This window comes from Argopecten irradians, chromosome 10 (genome assembly GCF_041381155.1).
Source record: "Argopecten irradians isolate NY chromosome 10, Ai_NY, whole genome shotgun sequence".
Lineage (NCBI taxonomy): Eukaryota > Metazoa > Mollusca > Bivalvia > Pectinida > Pectinidae > Argopecten > Argopecten irradians.
The window spans coordinates 36,488,427-36,506,654 of NC_091143.1; the positions used below are offsets into that span (position 1 = coordinate 36,488,427).

The following is an 18,228-nucleotide window of genomic DNA, read 5'->3' on the forward strand; positions in this document are numbered from 1 at the left end:
GACTAGACAACACAGTGAGATACAACAGGACTAGACAACACAGTGAGATACAACAGGACTAGACAACACAGTGAGATACAACAGGACTAGACAACACAGTGAGATACAACAGGACTAGACAACACAGTGAGATACAACAGGACTAGACAACACAGTGAGATACAACAGGACTAGACAACACAGTGAGATACAACAGGACTAGACAACACAGTGAGATACAACAGGACTAGACAACACAGTGAGATACAACAGGACTAGACAACACAGTGAGATACAACAGGACTAGACAACACAGTGAGATACAACAGGACTAGACAACACAGTGAGATACAACAGGACTAGACAACACAGTGAGATACAACAGGACTAGACAACAGTGAGTGAGATACAAACAGGACTAGACAACACAGTGAGATACAACAGGACTAGACAACACAGTGAGATACAACAGGACTAGACAACACAGTGAGATACAACAGGACTAGACAACACAGTGAGATACAACAGGACTAGACAACACAGTGAGATACAACAGGACTAGACAACACAGTGAGATACAACAGGACTAGACAACACACAGTGAGATACAACAGGACTAGACAACACAGTGAGATACAACAGGACTAGACAACACAGTGAGATACAACAGGACTAGACAACACAGTGAGATACAACAGGACTAGACAACACAGTGAGATACAACAGGACTAGACAACAGTGAGATACAACAGGACTAGACAACACAGTGAGATACAACAGGACTAGACAACACAGTGAGATACAACAGGACTAGAAACAAGTCAACAACACAGTGAGATACAACAGGACTAGACAACACAGTGAGATACAACAGGACTAGACAACACAGTGAGATACAACAGGACTAGACAACACAGTGAGATACAACAGGACTAGACAACACAGTGAGATACAACAGGACTAGACAACACAGTGAGATACAACAGGACTAGACAACACAGTGAGATACAACAGGACTAGACAACACAGTGAGATACAACAGGACTAGACAACACAGTGAGATACAACAGGACTAGACAACACAGTGAGATACAACAGGACTAGACAACACAGTGAGATACAACAGGACTAGACAACACAGTGAGATACAACAGGACTAGACAACACAGTGAGATACAACAGGACTAAGACAAAAGAAGGATACAACAGGACTAGACAACACAGTGAGATACAACAGGACTAGACAACACAGTGAGATACAACAGGACTAGACAACACAGTGAGATACAACAGGACTAGACAACACAGTGAGATACAACAGGACTAGACAACACAGTGAGATACAACAGGACTAGACAACACAGTGAGATACAACAGGACTAGACAACACAGTGAGATACAACAGGACTAGACAACACAGTGAGATACACAGACTAGACAACACAGTGAGATACAACAGGACTAGACAACACAGTGAGATACAACAGGACTAGACAACACAGTGAGATACAACAGGACTAGACAACACAGTGAGATACAACAGGACTAGACAACACAGTGAGATACAACAGGACTAGACAACACAGTGAGATACAACAGGACTAGACAACACAGTGAGATACAACAGGACTAGACAACACAGTGAGATACAACAGGACTAGACAACACAGTGAGATACAACAGGACTAGACAACACAGTGAGATACAACAGGACTAGACAACACAGTGAGATACAACAGGACTAGACAACACAGTGAGATACAACAGGACTAGACAACACAGTGAGATACAACAGAGGACGTGAGATACACAGACAACACAGTGAGATACAACAGGACTAGACAAGACGTGAACACAGTGACTATACAACACATGAGACAACAGACAACACAGTGAGATACAACAGGACTAGACAACACAGTGAGATACAACAGGACTAGACAACACAGTGAGATACAACAGGACTAGACAACACGTGAGTGAGAGTGAGATACAACAGGACTAGACAACACAGTGAGATACAACAGGACTAGACAACACAGTGAGATACAACAGGACAAGTAGATACAACACAACACAGTGAGATACAACAGGACTAGACAACACAGTGAGATACAACAGGACTAGACAACACAGTGAGATACAACAGGACTAGACAACACAGTGAGATACAACAGGACTAGACAACACAGTGAGATACAACAGGACTAGACAACACAGTGAGATACAACAGGACTAGACAACACAGTGAGATACAACAGGACTAGACAACACAGTGAGATACAACAGGACTAGACAACACAGTGAGATACAACAGGACTAGACAACACAGTGAGATACAACAGGACTAGACAACACAGTGAGATACAACAGGACTAGACAACACAGTGAGATACAACAGGACTAGACAACACAGTGAGATACAACAGGACTAGACAACACAGTGAGATACAACAGGGACTAGACAACACGTGAGATACAACAGGACTAGACAACACAGTGAGATACAACAGGACTAGACAACACGTGAGATACAACAGGACTAAGACAAAGAAGGATACAAAAGAAGAGAAGGACAGGAACGATGCAAAGACAAGATAATACATCCTCGGAAGTAGATGCCATCTTGCAGATGCGTTGCTTATTGAATTCAGTTTATACAGTAAAACACTTGATATTCAAACAACACAAATATCTCTCCTTTAACAAATATTCAACCACTTGGCCACCCTCAGGAAACATAAACCAGCTATGTAAAATTCATCTTAATATTCCGTTCTGAGATTTATTATATAGTATATTGTACTACCAAATTAAATATTAAGCGTAGGAATCTTTTCTATTTTTGAACTATAACAGGTAAATCTCCGATAGAGACCGGGGCTATAATTAAAAGGCGGACTATCTACTTGTTAATTGTAACTATAAACCTAACGATATTCACTGTATAGACGTATACTTGATATAAGATATATTGAACAGGCGTCACATAAATATAAGGTTCTATATACTTACTGTCCAATATATGTCTTGTGTCTGCGACAGGTAAAGATGTATATATACCTGTATAGACCAAATGTGTGTACCTATATATACACATATTAACTTACACACACCTATGGTACATATATACTCAGGTATTAGGCATGTCTATCCGCTTGATCCGCTATCATTCATACACAGGTAAACACAAACATATTTATGTTCTAACATATATACCTGCACGAGTAAAAATATCAACTGAGTTTTTGAAAGTGAAATCGTCTGCACTAAGACCTACTTACCTGTCTAATCTAAGGCTATGTTGTGTTCCTGTTCCCACATTTGATGCCTGAAAAAGTTTGAATAACGCTCAAAAGTCTATTGCACAATAGCACCAGTGTATTCAGTAAGAAACTGTATATCAAAACAGATGCCTGGTTTAACAAAAGTGGAAAACAATATTCTCCATTTAAAACATCGTTTGTCAACATATATATCAATGAAGTCAAATGAAGTACAAAAGTTGTAATAGGAACAAATATATCCAGCCGAGCGAGGTCTGTTGGCGGTGTCACTAAATATTGAACTAAACATTCAATGTTAAAGAGCAATTTGCTGAGGCACCCATACAGATCAATGAAGCACCTTCCCCTTACAGGAAGGACAGTAGCTAAGGAAGCTAGATCAGCTCAGCTCTTATACTGTTATATGGACAGCGACTTAAATAGTACATGCACAGTGTTCTACATGACCTTTTGTAGCAAGACGGTGAAACTTCCTTCGCACCTTTCAACATGCTTTATATACCTGTAGCATCAATGCCAAAGCACTTAGATAATAAAAGAATATATTTTCTTCATGTATACAATATTTAGCCTTATAAGTGCCCCAACACAGGTACTTTAATAACATAAAGAACATGGGGCGAGTACCTGGACACTATGACATAAAGAGTATTTCTGTCACTATGACATTAAGAGTATTTCTATTACTATGACATAAAGAGTATTTATTTCTATTACTATGACATAAAGAGTATTTTGGTTACTATGACTTAAAGGGTACTTCTATCACTATGACATAAAGGGTACTTCTATCACTATGACATAAAGGGTATTTTGGTTACTATGACTTAAAGGGTACTTCTATCACTATGACATAAAGGGTACTTCTATCACTATGACATAAAGGGTACTTCTATCACTATGACATAAAGGGTACTTCTATCACTATGACAAAAAGGGTACTTCTATCACTATGACATAAAGGGTACTTCTATCACTATGACATAAAGGGTACTTCTATCACTATGACATAAAGGGTACTTCTATCACTATGACATAAAGGGTACTTCTATCACTATGACATAAAGGGTACTTCTATCACTATGACATAAAGGGTACTTCTATCACTATGACAAAAGGGTACTTCTATCACTATGACATAAAGGGTACTTCTATCACTATGACATAAAGGGTACTTCTATCACTATGACATAAAGGGTACTTCTATCACTATGACATAAAGGGTACTTCTATCACTATGACATAAAGGGTACTTCTATCACTATGACATAAAGGGTACTTCTATCACTATGACATAAAGGGTACTTCTATCACTATGACATAAAGGGTACTTCTATCACTATGACATAAAGGGTACTTCTATCACTATGACATAAAGGGTACTTCTATCACTATGACATAAAGGGTACTTCTATCACTATGACATAAAGGGTACTTCTATCACTATGACATAAAGGGTACTTCTATCACTATGACATAAAGGGTACTTCTATCACTATGACATAAAGGGTACTTCTATCACTATGACATAAAGGGTACTTCTATCACTATGACATAAAGGTACTTCTATCACTATGACATAAAGGTACTTCTATCACTATGACATAAAGGGTACTTCTATCACTATGACATAAAGGGTACTTCTATCACTATGACATAAAGGGTACTTCTATCACTATGACATAAAGGGTACTTCTATCACTATGACATAAAGGGTACTTCTATCACTATGACATAAAGGGTACTTCTATCACTATGACATAAAGGGTACTTCTATCACTATGACATAAAGGGTACTTCTATCACTATGAAATATAAGGGTACTTCTATCACTATGACATAAAGGGTACTTCTATCACTATGACATAAAGGGTACTTCCACTATGACATAAAGGGTACTTCTATCACTATGACATAAAGGGTACTTCTATCACTATGACATAAAGGGTACTTCTATCACTATGACATAAAGGTACTTCTATCACTATGACATAAAGGGTACTTCTATCACTATGACATAAAGGGTACTTCTATCACTATGACATAAAGGGTACTTCTATCACTATGACAATACAAGTATTTCTATCACTATGACATAAAGGGTACTTCTATCATGACATGTATTCTATCACTATGACATAAAGTACTTCTATCACTATGACATAAGGTACTTCTATCACTATGACATAAAGGGTACTTCTATCACTATGACATATAGTGTACTTCTGTCACTATGACATAAAGGGTATCTTCTATGCACTATGTGACATCACTATGACATAAAGGGTACTTCTATCACTATGACATAAAGGGTACTTCTATCACTATGACATAAAGGGTACTTCTATCACTATAACATAAAGGGTACTTCTATCACTATGACATAAAGGGTACTTCTATCACTATGACATAAAGGATACTTCTATCACTATGACATAAAGGGTACTTCTATCACTATGACATAAAGGGTACTTCTATCACTATGACATAAAGGGTACTTCTATCACTATGACATAAAGGGTACTTCTATCACTATGACATAAAGGGTACTTCTATCACTATGACATATAGTGTACTTCTGTCACTATGACAATACAAGTATTTCTGTCACTATGACATAAAGAGTACTTGAAATCTAAAACTGGAAAAAGGAAAGGTGGGGAAACACATTGGTATTGATAATTATATTCAATTGAATTGAATTTATAATTATACATGTAAATAGTTTAATGAAATGAGATAGGACACAATGGGACATAAATGGGACAAAACAGAGCAGATCTCCCTTATAGCTCCAAGTCGTTTGACTACATGGACAACTTCCACTTTCACATAGTCTCTTTTAGTTCAATGTATTGTAATTAAAAAGAACAGCATTTATATTTTTAATCGTATTACAGCAACAAACATCCTTGACAATGTTTATTATCCTGTCTCAGACAAGAATCTTGTATTCCTATTGGTTAAAATGACGTCACGTGATATCCAATATATAGTCGTATCAGGTTGGTAGAAATCGTATCAGGTTTGGACGATAGAGTTATCGTTCTTTGCCCCATTAGCAACAAGATGGCAGTCAAGTAACGCTTTGCGATGACAGCAATCAAAAGAGATGGAAACAAAATGTTTGAATATTAGCGCTGATGACCACTTTCAAAGCAAACTAAAATTGGCAACACTTATTTAGGATCATTTAACAGAAATGGACCATGACAAAGCATTCTAGTCTTCAATGAGAGGAAAATTGTTGAAGTTTGAGTCGTTTAATAAACAACTATCCCTGACAATGTTTAACATCTAAAATCCATAAATAGAAGGGGAGATAATTACAACAAATATGGAACCTGTGAAAGTCAACAAAATATTCCATTCACCTTATTCAGAAATTCTATTTTCAACACTCAAATATTGATGTTACAATACCAGGGGAATTTCAATTTTGTATCACAGTTTGATCTATAAAATGAAACATAATATTTTTTAATTTAAATTGCAGATTCGGTGATGGCATCTGTGGCATATTTTATCAAATAAATTCCATTAAAACCTAATGCTACATCACATCAAGGCTGAGTCTTTTATAACATATAATCAATATAATGGTACAGACTTGTATGTCCCTTTATAGTAAAATCTTTCCTCAGAATCTCTTTTTAGTACACTTATCAACAAAATATTAAGACATTTAACATTACATTATGAATGAATATTATTATTAGTGTATCTCCCCAACCTATCATAGTAGAAAAATATAAAAAAAATCTTTTAGTTTCAGATATATATTCTGATATGCATTGCAATAAATATGTATTTTTTTCTTCATCACAATTGTCACAGCCATTCAGTAAAGTTTTTGTGTTAAAATGCGAGTGGGGAATATTAGAGTTATTAGAGTTAGTCTAATTCTTAATGAAACATTTTCTCAAAAACCACATCAACTTCTGATATTGAAACATGGACAAGAATCCTAAAGATCAACATCACACCTAGGTACCATGAGATATATCTAACCTAGTTTTGATTTTAATCAAACTTGAAACATTTGATCAAAATCACGAAAGTAAAAAATGTATGTAGAGTACATTCAAACCTGCCTAAGTGACCAACTCCATATAAAGACCACCTGCTTAATAAATCTGCTTTCTCAGGTTCCTAAATAGCTGTGTAATAAAAAAACTTGAAAAAACAGTTAAACAAACATAATCACCTTATTATAAGCATAGCTCATCATACATGTTGAAATCTTAGAAGATACATGTACATCTTATAATATGATTTAACTTCATTTGTAGGTTTACAGATCAGAAGAATGTATTCATCTAAATGACTTCAAGGATCAATGAACAAAACTTAAACCTTTGAAGACCAAAACTTCAACCATAAATGGTGCGATAATGTGGATTTGACATGGCTCACTACAATCCTATAATACATCCAGACTCTCTACACACCTCTAACATGTTTTCAACAGAGTTCTACAGCAGTAATGATTTTACAGACCTTATCTAATGATTTCGTTTTATTGTTTCGCCATGATGTCTGCTTCCATTTTATTGGGCCCACAAGATATCTTTGCCTGCATGTAACTAGCAACCATGCTGTCCCATCAGGTTCATCCTTTCGTTTTGCTAACAACTTAAAACACTACACTGCAGTGATCTATAACACAAGGCTGCCCTTACGTGGAGGCTCTCAGAAAATACATTTCATCTCATCCTGTGCTGTTACAATAGTGTAGATACAGATAAGATGTAGGAAATAAACAAAATAACAAAGGGCACAACACTATCTGTAGATGACCTGACAGGAAAATGTACAACACACCAATTTTTCTACTATCAACAAAATTTCCAAAAGATGTGTTAATATTATATTGTCCATTGTTGAACATCCAGTTTTGGTCATTTTAGGTCAATTTTGGTCATTTTAGGTCCTTCTGTTTAATAAAACATCTCGTCAATAGTCAGGTTTGGGTTAAGGATAGTCTCTGCTGTATATCCAATCAACGGCTATGTCCTGTATCCTACCTGGACTGACCATAGCTTTGGGTTAAGGGTAGTCTCCACTGTACATCCAATTAACGACTATGTCTTGTATCCTACCTGGACTGAAGTCCTTTTAGGGAATCCCGTAAAATGTCCAACAGACAGATCTTTGTATATTATAGAGTTATCTCCCTTGCGGATAGGTATCCATAAAACTTTGATTATTTTCTCTAAAAAAATATGAAGTTACGCTCGCAATCACATGACATCATATTCAATACCTACCCGCAAGGGCAGATAACTTTGTACTTATTAAATTCATAATAGTCCTGTAAAACCCCCTTTCCATTATATTTACATAATTATCATTTATTAAGCCATTCCTCCACTGTATAATATTTTTATTATAAAAGTCAGCATCTTTTTATCTTGAACTGGTTGACCTTTGTGGTAACTGGAGATGGACAAGAACAGTATAAATGAAACTAATAAAACACCACATAGTTTTGGGAGAAATGTATTTCTAATTCTTGAATCAAGAAAGTAGATCTCTCTATTTTACAATTAGCTTCACCTGTATCTTACAAATCCATCTCTACTGGAAGTAAAAACAAATTGTAGCTGAAGTCTGCTGTGAATTAAGTATACAGGAAGAATGTTTCAATAAACGTAATACTTCTCACTCAAGAATGCCCGTTGAAAGTTTCCATCATGATAAAAGGTACATGCACTCACGTTATATGTTGATTACTTTCGCTACATTCCTATTTAGAGATTTTTAAAAATCTGTGTAATAATGCCAAAATTTCCAGATTCAATTAACTTAATTTAAATATATAGTCAAAGACTTATTTGGTTGTATATATTTTTGATAAAAATTCTATTTGATGACAGATTAATCGAGTAATTATCAATCATTTTTGTTTGAAGTTTGATCAAAATCCATCACAAAATGAAAAGGTGTGCTGAGTGCAAATACATGAAATGTATATGGCAGATAGTACAATACCATCTGCAATCCATTTGAACCTGCTTGACTAATATGAATTGGGTTCTTTTATTAGTAGAAATATATTCTCAAAGTCAACAACAGAAATATAATTCTGTGTAGTGTACATTTGTTACGAGTTGGAAATAGCTTATCATGAAGAGCATCGGGTATAAGCTATTGTACAAGGAGCATGGTCCTTCAGATATGAAAGGGAGATAATTACAATTTAATTCATTCTGACAACTAACTGATACTGAAAGTCTAACTATATTGCATTGTTAATGCTTTTTTGGCTTGTTTCTCTGTAATCTTTTAGATTTAGGTGTATGCCCTGGTGCATGTGCACTTTTTTTACATATTTTGAGAGATGAATGTTACAAAGAACATACTGGTAGCTCTACATTATAGCCAACAACACGATCTGGCTCAGTGCTATATGCTTCTCATTTTGGAGATTTGATGAAATTGGCTTTGACATAACTTATGTGTAATTGTTGGGTTTTTTTGGGTCAGTTTATTTTGTGATTCTGATCCAAAACAACAAGAGCTGTTGGAGAACAACAAAGCTCGCCTATTACCCCCTAAAGGGCCCCAAATTGGTTGTATTATCACGTTCAGCATCCATACACATTAGGAAAATAAAATCATAAACATTTATGATGATTTAAGCTTAAACAATTGACAAAACAGAAACTTGCTCAAAAACTTTAATGTGAAATGGGACGCCAACGCTGACACTGACGCCGAGGTGACAAAATTTATAATTAGCTCTCTCTATTCTTCGAATAGGCGAGCTAAAAATTGAATTTCAGTCATAATAATCTTAAAATTTTGTGTTCTGGGTATAAGTTAATGATATACATGTATATATCATGATTCAACCATTTTTCATTGTTTAGAGTATCTCATTAATGCAATCATAGCAACGTCCTGCAAAATTGTGAAAATATTTTCCTTACTTTCAAAACTAAGTAGCTATATGTTACGTGTTGAGGCTTTTTGCAACATTTTTGGTTTACTTTCTCACACGTTTGTCACCTTGCCTCTTTATAACTAATTTCATAGAAATTTCTGGTTAATCTTTGACTTATTTGGCTCAATAAAGGTCAAGGTCAACCATCTGACCTGTGCACAGTCTTTGTAACCCTTCACCATGCACACACTGCTGTATACAGTTTCAAAAGCCAAATACAAGGGAGGGGTCTGCTTTTAAAAATCAAATAATCTACAGTCATCTAAAGATGGACTTAGAAAAATTATCCCTGTGACCTTGGATATAAAGGTCATGATAATCCATTTGATTAAACTAAAGATTCTGAACTTGGGATCAGCATTTAACACATGCGTCGAACAATATGATATAGCAAAATTCATTGATAATTATCCAACCATTATGATTTTTAAAAGAAATGATTTAAAGAGATGTACAACTTGCTGGATGGCCACCATGCAGACAGATGCAGGTTGGATCATACATAATCTGATAATTCATTGGTTAGAAGATAAGAGACTTGCAGGTACAGGCTTTTTTATTGGTCAGAAAGGATTCAGATTTTTATGATCGCAAATTTTGATGTGGGAGTAAGTTAATTACTCCTCCCTGACAGGAGAGTTCCAATTAACTGTCACATGAATCAGAGAGATCATTTATTAGGCTCAGTTGTTTCTTGATATTGACAAGATTAAAATCTCATTTCCTGATACAAGTGTATTCTACACATCCAGGGGGCAATTAATAACAGAAATTGTTGCCATGGGAATAAAGGTACAAAATCTACACAAGATTAAATTTGACTGTGAGGCAGTAGGTACTGGTATATAAGTAACTATTACCAGTACCAATTAAATGAACCAAAAGAAAAAAGTTGGGGCCACACTGACCAAATGGTTTCGACTTCATATATTCACAAATCTTCAACCTCTATATCACGAGTTTGAATCCCTTGCGGGGCAGACACCAGCAGGTACTGGCCATAGACCAGTGTTTTTTCCAGGTACTCTATCTTTCCTCTACCCTTATAACCTTGCATGTACTTACTGGTAAATGACTTGCTGTTAGAGGATACAATAACAATGAAGCCAAAACAAATCCTTAATGTCTTAAATACAAGATTGTAAGAATTTGACCGATTTCATATGTGTGCCAAGGGGTTACAAACTTGGGTAAAAGAAGAGAATTAATGTCAGCAAACTCTAATTAGAAAGAGCTACTGTTAGTCTGAGCTAATAAAAGGAGATCTGTAATAAAATTGTCATCAACAAGCAATGAAACAGCTGTGCCAGTCTGATAAATGTCATGGTCATCTAAACTCTTACAGTTAAGTCTGTAAACATAGGAAGTAATAAAGAACTTTTGTGATGAGAACTCTGTAAAAGCCACATCCTAGCTTGTTAATCTAATTTGGTTTTAGCAAATTTTTGAGTTAACGTTATTGAGGGAAATTAAGCAAGCATTATCAATCTAAATTATGACAGCTAGGTCAGTGCTACAACTGTGTTTCTTGTCTAAACCGGATGAGAACGGAATCAGTCTTTTTGTTCGGTTGTACAGGTGTCCGGTTCATAGAGGATATAGAACCTCGTCACAATATGTTCACATGAAAATCATCAGAAGAGAAAGTTCTCAGCGAATTGACAACGATCAAAGTCTATGTAAGATTGATCTCGTAACCTATAAATCACACTTATTTTTTGAAATAGTCAGTCTTCTTTTTTTGAGTGTGTTTGGATTGCTCCTCAACTAAGATTTGCTCTATCTAAGTCCTTAATCTTACTATGGGCTGCAGATATTGCTCGTCAGTATGAGCAGCAAAGGCAAATAGTGTCTGTAAGTAACTATGTACTACCCGGTAAGTCATTTCATCTTTTTTTCTTTAAAATGTCCGACACGGTTGATACTCCTATGCAAAAAAGATTGGCTAATTCCCTTTGTGTAGGTTTTGGAAATGTCTCTGATCGCTTAATCCCGGCATATATAAGAAATATGCCGGGACCCGGCATATATTAGAAATATGCCGGGACCAAACAAATTAATAGACAAGTTTCCGCTTTATACAGGGTCCAGTTTAGACAAGTTATACTGTAATAGAAGTTAATAATCTTGATAATCTGCCCAATGGCAGCTAAGCTTATTTTCACCTCTGTAAATAGGAACCTTGTTAGTTTGACCAATGTCAGCTAAGCCTATTTTCACCTCTGTAAATGGGAACCCTGTTAATCTGACCAATGGCAGCTACGCCTATTTTCACCTCTGTATATAGGAACCTTATATGAATTTGCTAAGACAGTTTATTTTTTTCTTAGACATTACCTTGTATAACAAAAACCTTGTTTATCTGAACTTTTGAAATTAACACTTGTAATAACCAAGCTTTGCAAAAAGGAACATTGTTTGAACCACGAGATTAAATTTGTAGTAAAATCATTAAAAAACCCTTTTTTAATCTCAAATGAAATGGTTTTACAGCACATTTAAAGAACCTTTGTAAATCTGAAATTTCATTGGTAAGGTTGCTGTGAGGTTGTGTAGAGAAGATCTCCAATTACCTTGTAGAAGTGAAGAGGCTACAGTTACTTTACAAACTCAAACTATTTTTGTCACTGCTTTCTATTAAAGACTCTGTGTCGGTGAAAATGCAATCAATGCGGAAGTTACAAGGAGATAGCGACTGCATGGCTTCCTTGTGGTAAAAAGAATCTAAATCTGTTCTACATGTAGACATCGATTTTGTGAAGAAATATATTTATTATGTATATAATTCATTGTTCCTATTTTTAAATCATATATCTTGGAAGATTCCACTTAAAACTGTCTTGTTGATTTCTGCCCAAGTTTGTATGAAATAATATTCAATCTTCTTTTCACTTGAAAACATGTATTCATTTGTTTCAGTGGAAACTAAATATATACTGATTATCCAAAATCATTACACTTGCAGTCTGTTAAAATCAAGATTGATGTTCATTTAACTCATCGTCCCATGAAATTTCATGATGGAACTAATGGTAAAGTCTTTGATTTAGAAAGGTTCTAACTGCGTCTTCAGGGGTGAATATGAATTCAACATATTTTATTTGAAAATATTCTAAAGAAATTGGACACAAGTTATAGAAGTTAGTTAACCCTTTCAAGTCATTTAAAGACCATTTCAACAATGACTAAAAGAGATGAGCTAGAGATACGATATATGGTACACATGTACCCAGGGACTCCAACAGGTGCTCATGTAAAATCAGTTAAATTATAGCAGCATATGGCTTACAGCAATTCTTGGAAAGGAATGGATGACAGGAGAGCATTAATGATATCCTTTAATTTGTCCCTACAGATTACGGAACAGAATTGATGTCTGTCTTCGTAATTACAGTGGATATTAATCTATATTATAAATCTATGTGGACGGACTGTCCAGCTGCGTCCCCATGTCACCCTATATACCAGGCATGTGACTCTTTCATAAATAGGTACGAAGGATAAAGATATTCTACCAGAGGGTTAAAAAAAAAAGGTAAAACCTGAGGCTTGCCACAAGTTTTATCACATCTCATGACCTGCTGAACATGACCCTATACCTTATAGGTAACAGTGGTGTTTCCAAAATTGGATCTACTGGAGATTTTGCAATTTTAAAAAATTAAAATTATTCGCTTTTTATGGTTTACATTAGCAATGTGACATTTTTCCTTTATATTCAAACCAGCCTGATTTTTTTTTTTATTTTGACAGAAAGATGTTGACCAGTTTTTTGTTGATGCAATGGTGTAACATTCACTACATGCATTTTAATTTCACAATTTTGAGTCAACACATGCTTTGACTGTATCTGTGCATGCATGCTCAGTGCATTTTGGCATGTTTCTGATCCATTATCCTCAAAGTACCTGAAATTTAATGGCACATGAAAATAAGATGGTTTACAGTAATACAAATTGTCTATGGTCATCTAGCTAGATCTCCGTGACGATGATCAAGCAATACTCTGTGGGCAAAGAAGTCTCAATTTCATACAGCTATGATGTGTACGTGGAATCTGTCAAGGTATGATAAGTGCCTCAATTTGGTTGCTGCATAATTATTAAGTTGCAGAGTAATAGGCGAGTTGCTTAGATATATTTGACAAATATGTCCAGATTTTAACTTATCAGATCAATTTCATGATCTTCAAATAATTATCATTTTGACAATGTATATGTACCCGTCTTAACAGGTCTCAACATTCTACACTGACTCAATCATAATTAAACAATTATTTTATTAAATATCCTGCATTCCAATCAGAGTTTATGTCAAAGAATTTCTGACATTTAAAAAAGCCGTTTCATCTTATTTGACTTACAATTTTACTCATACAAAATGCAAGTATCACATATCTTATTTACTTGAACAAGATTGGTTAAAATTACATATACTAAATTAAACCAACACATTTTAAATAGTAATATCAGTAATTTTTACCATCCTTAAGAAATTAACATATGAGGCTTAGATAAGAGCCAAATATTTAATTCAAGCGATTAAACACCTACAATTACATTCAGTAATATTATACCCCTACCTAATTTATGTTTTCCTTTTCATATGCGTTCTATATCTATTTTCCAAATTTTCTATGGTAAAAAAAAAGTATCTTCAATACAAATTTAGAGAGAAGACTTGTGAAATAAAGTAGTTTATTTATATACTTATCTATTATTAACATGTCAGTTCAGGCCATAACTTTCTTTAAATCACTATAATGACAGTATTTAACATTGTCAATACCTATTTAGACTTGAACAATGCTGTAACTACCATAATGTAGGAATCTGCTGCTTTGAATACAAGATTTGATGGCCCATTAGGCAGGATGATTGATCAAATTTTAAAATACAATAAATCAGACTTTGATGAAAAATATGATCATGATAAGGTTTTTACGATCCATGTGTTATCTATCTCGACCTGTTACTGTTCATGAAAAAGTTAAAATTTATTCACCTGTCCCCTGAAGACACCATTGAACTCTTCTGATGCAAGGTTTGGAACAGTCCATTATGATTTTTAGGAGTAAATTAATTAAGCGCAATGAGTTACTGGATGTTGCATTTTTATGAAAAATAAATGTATTGATAGATTTCATTCTGATGACATCTTCATAATCTTCCGAAGGTTAGGGTGGTTAGGTCACACAGTGATAATTAATGCATTTGTCTTAAACCTACACAACTAGTTTTTCCAACCTGTTGGTATATCCCTGCTGGATGTTCTGATTTCCACACACATTCAGACTCCTCACATGCTTTCATTTGTATCCACAATAGTAATGAAATAAGCTAATATAGCTTATTTCACAAAGCCAGAGTATCCAGAGAAAAAACATTGACGTGCAGTAATAGACCATTAGTATCTGACAACTGCCCTATGTGGCCCACTGGGATTTTAACCCAAAACTCCAAGGTAGAAAGCCAGCGTAATATATGTCAAAACAACTAAGCACGTGCAAATACATGAACCAACTTTCAAGATGTTTGAGAAGGAAAGCAAAGTATGTAATAGCTAATCTTAGTAAACTAAACTTAAATATTTTATCTATCTACCTACCTGACATCATATAGTTAATCGATACAGTGGAAACAAATACATTATCGAAGGTTGTGTAATAACAGACCATAACAAAATTTCCTAATTAGCAACTCACTTAGCCTATTAACATACAAAAAAGAGGGGGTAAGGGGGATAATTTGACACTGAAATTGTACACTTGAGTATTAGTAATTACATTATATTTTGCTAAATACCATAAAAAATATTTATGGCAGTTGGCATGTTGACAACAAATCCTGTGAAACAACCCAGTACATTACAAATGTGTATTGGAGAAATATATTTTGACTGCAGTTGAAGTTTTTGCCCCAAACACAGTTTCATGGTTAAAGTTGGTGTGAAAAGGGAAGGAAATGAAAGTTGATATGCAGTATTTATACATAATATAATGTCAAATCAGTCATCTTTCCTTTAATCCTAGACTGGCCACTAGTTTTATAAGATTTTCTTAGCGGGATTCTAATACTGTACAGTGCTAGGTTATCTCCCCCTCATTTGAAATCTAGATTCAGGAATCGAACCCAGGTCTCCGGTGTGAAAAACTACGGCTCTACAAACTGACACCAAAGAAATATGCTCGCTATCAGTTGAGTAACAGAGACCATATCTATAACACTTATATATACATGTACTAAACAAACCACAGTCCAATCCGCTCCTTTTACACTACTCCTCATGTTTTTCTTGAGATTTCCTAAACCTCAGCACGAACCTCTCTTACCATCTTCTATGGGTTATCTAGTTGGGAACCAATGTAGAAAATAGGGAAAATACACAATGATTCCTGTCCCTACTTAGGAATCAAACTTGGGTCTCTGTATATGGACAAAAAACATACACTGACTCGCTCCTTTTACAGACTTATATACTTATATTTATTATGTATGTATCTGAATAAAGGAAACAATGTGAAAGCTTATGTAAATAGGACAACCAGCTGCAGTGTATTGAATACTCTAATTTCATTAATAAACTTACCTGCATATGGTGTTAATTAACCTAATTACAATTTGTGCATATTTTAAATCAAAAGGTTTAGTCAAATTTAAATTTTTATGTAGACTAGTAACTTTCATTTAGATTACACTTGTTCATTTAACATGACACCTACGTTCGTAACTTAACCCACGGTTAAATTGTTTTACTAAAATCTCGTGCGTGAAGGGGCACCTGTCGTTCGCCTGTCGACATGTGTTGGGAATGTTGTCATACACGTTTTGTGACTGTCATTCTGAAATATAAGTGTAAATTGACCAAAAATACTTACCAGACAAAAACGTGTGTCCGGTTGTCTTCTTCGTATCGACCTCGTGTATAATATGTGTCAAACAATGATATTTCTCCCCACTTGAAACTCTTAGCAACTTGCTGAAGTTTGTTCGAAGTTTGTGACTTGTGACGTCACGAAAGCGGAAGAGGTGACACGGTTCGGAAGTAACCATGAAAAGGGGGCGTGGTCTATGACAAAATTTAAAGGGACAAACTTTTGACACGACTTTGCATATCAAATTAATGATTGCAAACTAGGTTTTTTAAATACACCGCTCGTGAAAACACCACATCCTCGACATCCTCGTGCACAAGTATGAAAAAAGTTTGGTGGATACATAATTTTACTGAACTCCAGTCTTCAAATGATATATGTTTCTGATATTATTTATCTTCATTTACGAAATAGATTTAGATAGTATACATGTAGTTCAGTAACAGTTGCATGTTGTATTTTAAATACGGCTGTATATGGTAATAAATTTGATTTATACAATCAGAATACATTTATTTATTGACTACTTGTACAATGTATTGCATCTATATACATGAAATATACCTTATAAGTTACATGTACATGTAGACATGTATGAGACATGTTTCTTTCGTTTGATCTATAATGGCAACTTTTGACTATCAATTGATGAAAAGAAAAGAGATTTGTTAGTGCTGTGCAGCATCAATATTTTCTATTTGAAACTAAATAAAGATATTGTATTGGAATTATCCATATGCGCAACGCACAATGAATACCGCAGTATTGGAATTATCCATATGCGCAACGCACAATGAATACCGCAAAAGTATATTTTTGGCGGGAAAATTGAAAACAATAGTTTTTAATCTATTTGAAGACCGATAAGAAAAAAGACATATTATTTGATGACACAAATTACTTTCATTAATTACAAAGTAAGTTTTTAATGGCAACTCATTATTATGGTTTGTAATTATTATTCGTCGATGCAGCTTTTATAGGTTATTAAACTACACACGTTTCTGTTTAATGTATTAATCTAGAATACTTGGTATTGATTTCACATTCAGCTATTCAAAATGGTTTGACGAATGTATGTGTACATAGCGTACGTGTAGCGTTGGTTCACTTCAAGCACATAAAATAAGATAGAAGTT

The 18,228-nt window shown here is 34.7% G+C and overlaps 1 protein-coding gene across 4 annotated transcripts in view; it reads right to left on the bottom strand.

Moving 5' to 3' along the window:
- Positions 1–17,248, bottom strand: part of LOC138333787 (tumor necrosis factor alpha-induced protein 8-like) — an 83,081-nt gene extending 65,833 nt beyond the window's left edge. The window contains exons 1-2 of one of the 4 annotated variants that reach the window (XM_069282368.1): positions 17,093–17,244; positions 3,264–3,310 (exon numbers count right to left, since the gene is read on the bottom strand). The gene's annotated coding sequence lies outside the window, so the exon portion shown is untranslated. Of the gene's footprint in view, positions 1–2,994; positions 3,150–3,263; positions 3,311–17,092 lie in introns of those variants that run through there. The other 3 variants (XM_069282378.1, XM_069282369.1, XM_069282370.1) reach the window with 3 other exon arrangements.
- Positions 17,249–18,228: the final 980 nt, after the last annotated feature.